At 34.7% G+C, this 5,654-nt stretch overlaps 1 non-coding gene across 1 annotated transcript; it reads left to right on the top strand.

Annotated features, from left to right (window-relative positions):
- Positions 1–4,965: 4,965 nt before the first annotated feature.
- Positions 4,966–5,067, top strand: LOC114216865 (U6 spliceosomal RNA). Its single transcript, XR_003610850.2, has one exon. It is a non-coding gene; the product is annotated as a U6 spliceosomal RNA (small nuclear RNA).
- Positions 5,068–5,654: the final 587 nt, after the last annotated feature.

Here is a 5,654-nt window from a genome sequence, read left to right as displayed (position 1 = left end):
GCAACATTTTTTCCCCTTCTGTGCCACTCTTTAGTAATGTCTTCTCCCTATCAGTGTGTGCACGCACGCATGCACACACACACACACACACACACACACCCCTTCTGATATCATACTCTTTGAAAATGCTACTGGTGCTCCTGAAAACCAGTACCTCTTCTAGTGGAATTTGAGGGTGCAGCTATTCTGTTAGTAACTGCCGGAAGCAGTGACAATGAAGCAAATGTCCATCTATGTCATTTTGCTGAGGCATCCTGTTAAAACTCTTAGGTTTACACCAGAATGTTGACTTACGTCATTACTGAAATCATGAAAAACACCCTGCCTTTCTTTTTTTTTTTTAGATGACGAAATTGAAGCTTGGAAAATTTAAATAGTTCGCTACTGATTACATGTTTATGAGTGTCAAAAGCAGGTCTTTGTAGTTCTACTTTGGAATAAATCTGGTCTCCCAAATGCCATATATTTAGTCCATAACCTTCTGTATTTTTAAGAATCATCTCCATTTTATTTTTGCCTCAGTTTCCTAATCTTCCTCTCCCTTACACACCTCGATTGTAATCAAGTTACAGACAGAACTAGATCAATAGCTTCTAGAAACTATAACCTCCACCTACCCACGTTAACAAGCTCTTTTCCTCTCATCCACAACTGCAGGCAGTGATGAATGTGTAGTTCAATTGACTTTTTTATATCCTGGGCTTAAATTCATAATGGAACTGTCACTCAGGACAGTATTTGGTGGTCACATTCTAACTGAAAAATTTCTTTCCTGACTGCTTGCCAGTATGTCCCCAGAGATAAAGTTTTAATCTCCTGAATGCTTGGTATATGCCTTTAATTGCATACATTAGCAACCTAACTGATAGATTTCCACAGTTATATTTTCCCCTAAAATAGCCTGACAAATATATTTTATAACTGAATACTGATTCAAAAATAGCCAAGCCGTATAGGAAATCACTTTCAAGAATTGGGATGGGTGCTCCTTTAAAACACAGTTTCTCAGAAAGCATGGAAGATAGGCTTCCTGGGTGTGGAGAAGAGGTTTTTAGGACTGAGCCCAGAAAAAAATAGCATTTCCTAGTATCATTTACAATCATAGGAATAAATGAAATTGAACTGAAGAGGATACTAACCTATCTTCCTAGCTTCTCAAGTGTAATGGGAAGAGAGACAACAGTCTCCAAAGATACACAAAAGAATTATATCTGGTTTGCTTTGCCCACTGGTACATTGCACATTTTATATTTCAATTAAAATTTTTAATTAAGAAATTTCAACTGTTGTAAGCATACTTTACAACTAACATATTCCTATGACCTCTAAATAAAGTAAGTCTTTAGTAGGAAGTAAATGAACTTGAATATGAACAAGATTCTGATCAAAATATATGGAAATATATTTAAATTAAAATTATGTTGACATTATGTTAATGTAAAATGGTAACTCTCATCTAGTTTGAGGCTGTTTTAATCAGTATATTAAAATGTATTTTAACATTTCACTACTCTAAATCCATGTAAATATGAGAAATTTTGAACTTTGATACTCTTTTAAATAATTTTAATACATAAAAATTTAAAAATAACTTGTGATCTTTTTTGTCAATTGTAGTACATGGAGCAAGGATTCACCTGATGAATATATGTTTTAATGTTACATATTAATGCATTTTTATAAATTTCATCTATAATGCATCATCTTGGCCTGTCTCTGACGAGGATATATCCTATCTTTCCAGTGGGCTGAACTTTCTACCTGGTAACTTTATTCCTTCCCTCCCTCCCTCCCTCCCTCCCTCCCTTCCTTCCTTCCTTCCTTCCTTCCTTCCTTCCTTCCTTCCTTCCTTCCTTCCTTCATCAATCATTAATAGCCATCATTTAAAGAATTCACAGTCTGGTTTGGGAAGTGAACAGTTGGACAAATAAAATGCTGCAAGTTCTGAAGAACTTGCCCATCCCATGTCTTCCTCCTCTGAACTGAACACCACTTGCATGAGTGATGGGCGTGGCCCCTGAAACCAAGTTTTATTAGATGAACTACCTATTACTATACAATCCTGAGGACAAGTGTTTCCCGATGTTCCAAAAGACATCCTTAAATATTTTATATGCAGTACATAAATAGAATCTTGATTTTATCTTCAGGTTATTATTTTGTGGTAGTTTTTATTGCAAAAATAAAAAAATGAAATTATATCATAATATTAACATATTCATCAGCTGTGTGAAGTTTGCTGATATTCTATTTCAGAAACAAAATTTGCTCTTTGAATCATTATTTAAAACAACATGTTTCTCCCCCAACCCTCTGACTTGGCTCTTGTTTCTCAGTTTAACTCAAAATATTAGCGAATCCCAGTTTTCTGACATGGAGATTTCTTTTTTAATAGAGACTATATTCTCTGCCTTTCTTTCTAAAACACTATTAAAAATACCATAAGAAAAATATAACCCCAGATTGCTGCAGTATTTACTGACAACGCATGCTATTAGAATTCAGATAGGAGTGAGTTTAGGTTTCAGGTTTCAGATATGGCGTTTAACTACTAGTGAATTCTGAACCCGAGATTCCTCACCAGTAGAAATGATACACTTAACCTTATTACTTTGCTGTGAGGAATAAACCAGGTTACATGTATAAATGTACCTTCCCAGTGCCTAACCTATGTTAGAATCTCAATAAATGAAAATATCTTGTCTTCTTCCACTTGTGAGTTTACTTCTAATCTGTGAGTTCCTGGCACATTATGGAATGAATTATTCTCTGTGTCCTCTTAGATACATTAGTTGACCTTTTTCCTCTGCTTTCTTACCTACTAAGTAAGAAATTGAATCAGATAATATTCTAAATAACCTTCTATCTCAAAAACACATTTTCAAACAGGGATAAAAAGATTCACATTAGAGAAAAAATGTAACAAATATCCTAGAATAAGAAAGTTCTGGATTTGAATGTAAAAATCTATCACTAACTATGAAGCTTTGGGGCAGTGGTTAATTTCAGTAAGCATCAGGTCTTCTCCTTCATGAAATAGGGGTAAATAATGTTTATCTTATAAGTTTCACTTGAGTATTAAATGGTATAATGTTAGGAATCAAGGGCTTTTCAATTAATAATAATTATTATAATATTATGCTAATACTATAATAATTATCATTAACCATTACCATCTCATCATTATTGTTATTTCAATATCTCAATTTTAGAACAGAAGCTTGAAAAATAATTAAGTTTATTATAAGTTTAGTAAAATGATTGTCTAAACAATATGTGTATTCAAATTCTTAGGGACTGTGAGCCATTGAGGAAACACATGTTCCCTCATATTTAATTCAGGGCAATATTTATCTAAAAACATTCTTAACATTTTTATGTTTTCAAAAAGAAGTTATTGAAAAATCTAAAATTTTCCAAACACTGGGGCAACAGCAGTAGGGAAACAAGCAAACAAACAACTGCTCACATAGAGCTTATAGTCTAGCATTAGGATTGGGTGATATAATCTGAATCAGTTAGATTTTTGCCAGGTAACAAACCATTCCACAATTAGTGTTTTAAGACAATAAGCAATTATTATTTCTCATCAGTTCTGTGGGTCAGCTAGGAGATTCTTCTGGTCTGTACCGGCTCAGCTTGTGGTGGGTGGTCTAAGATGAACTCACATGTCTGGAATTTGGATGGAGGTACATGGGCAATGGGGATGACTTGACCAAAGGTCTCTTTTTATATAACACTTGCCTTAAGCTCCTACACATATACTAGTGGGTGCAGGGTTCCCATAAGCAGCAAGATAGAGTGAGTCCCATGTGTAAGAAAACTGTTAAGTCTCTGCTTAAATCATGTTTGCAGTTGTCTTACTGGCTAAAGCAAAGAACCTGGCAAACCCTGAGCCACTGTAGGGGTAGAGTACTCAATCTACTACATAATCTGTTGACATGAGATTCAAAACTGGGGATCTTAGAACACGGAAAATGGGTTTAAAGAGACAATAAGAGCACAGGGTACACCTAACAGCCCAGTGGTCTGAGGTTGAATGAGAGAAAATCAGTTACCTCCTAAGGGATCTTAGCAATACAGAATCGTCTGGGAAAAGTCAGGTTTTAGTTGGAGAAAGAAGGGAAGAAAAAATTTCTAAACTGGTGAACAAGAGAAAGTTGAGGAAATAGGGAATTTTGTTAGGGAGTGACGATTTCCTGTGGGGTTTGGGAGCTGAGAATGAGATCAAATTAAGAGATTAAAAGCCAAGTGATAAGGAGTAACGTGAGAGGTTGGAGTTTATGCTGGAGATCAGTATAAGAGGAATAAATGTGTATAATAAAAGTTTTTCACTTAGACTAACCTGCTGAGGAGATATTAAAGTGGGTATTGTGTTCTGTAATTCAATTGATTCTGTAATTTACCTGGTTCTACCAGGTAAAATTATTAAAGGACCAGACAAATAGTCATTTCAAGTTTGCCAGACTCTTAGTGGACCTAACTGAAGACTTTTCATGACCAATGACAAATGTTGAAACTACTGTGTGTCGCTCTTGAACATTCTTTTCCATCCAGAGTGCTACTTTTTACTCCTTCATAAGCATAGCCACCATAGACTCCCCACCATTCTAGAACTTAAAAGTGTACATTTCACCCTCTCAGTGAACTATTGAGTGTATTTCTTTTTCTGGCATGTGTTCATTTGACTGATAAGTAAATAAAAACTGCTTTGTCTTTTTATTTTTTTGAGAGTCTTGTTTATTTTTTGTTAAGAGCCTTATAAGATGGTCACAGAACTAGTTGTGGTGATGACTTGGTGAGTGTTCCAGTGGGGGTGGGGAGGGCATCTTTTTCAGAGTATGCAGATTTCCACTGAGGATGCGCGAAGCTCAGAAGGGAAAGTTGAGAGCACTCGGACCTATAGGGTTCATGTCTAACATCCAGAGCACAAAGAAAACTTTTTTATAGAGGATATCTTCTAAACTGCTCACATGGGCAGCACATATGCTAAAATTGGAACGATACAGAGAAGTTTAGCATGGCCCCTGTGCAAGGATGACACACACATTTGTGAAGATATCTTTTATGAAATATATGCTTCTTAAGATCAACAAAATAATCTGTACAGTGAGGTATTTATGTATATAGGCAAAGTAAAAATCCCCCTAATTTATTTATCTCTACATTTAGACATATTTCTCTAAACATTCTTATTTTATCTTCATAGTCAAATATAGATTAATCATCTATGAATATATCTAAAAATTAATTTATTTACATGCATGAACTACTAGTTATTGTTCTATATAAATAGATGATTTTGAATTTAACAGTTCCACATTATTTTTAAGTAATTCTCTAGAAGTGCCCCTGATTTTAGCAGACTAAAATTTTGAGAATAAGTTCATGTCTACCTATCCATAAACTTCATGATTTTAAAAGTCTTTATCTTACTGCTCAGCCTTTATCTTTCCAGTTAGAGGAATCCTCATTTATAATCTGTCATTATCCAGAAGGTTCCCCATACCCTTGATCAACAGGAGAAAGGTTAAGCTTCACTTTCTAAATCAGGACCTGAAGGAACTTGATAAGAGACAGCTAAAGTCAGGAATCATTAATCACTATCATGCTAGAAAAATTGAGAAAAATATCAAGAAATATAGCATTGTAAT

The sequence above is a fragment of the Eumetopias jubatus genome, unplaced genomic scaffold (assembly GCF_037043125.1).
Source record: "Eumetopias jubatus isolate StellerSeaLion01/CBP00866 unplaced genomic scaffold, mEumJub1_p1.0 scaffold_4, whole genome shotgun sequence".
Taxonomy (NCBI): domain Eukaryota; kingdom Metazoa; phylum Chordata; class Mammalia; order Carnivora; family Otariidae; genus Eumetopias; species Eumetopias jubatus.
This window is presented reverse-complemented; position numbering and strand designations above follow the sequence as displayed.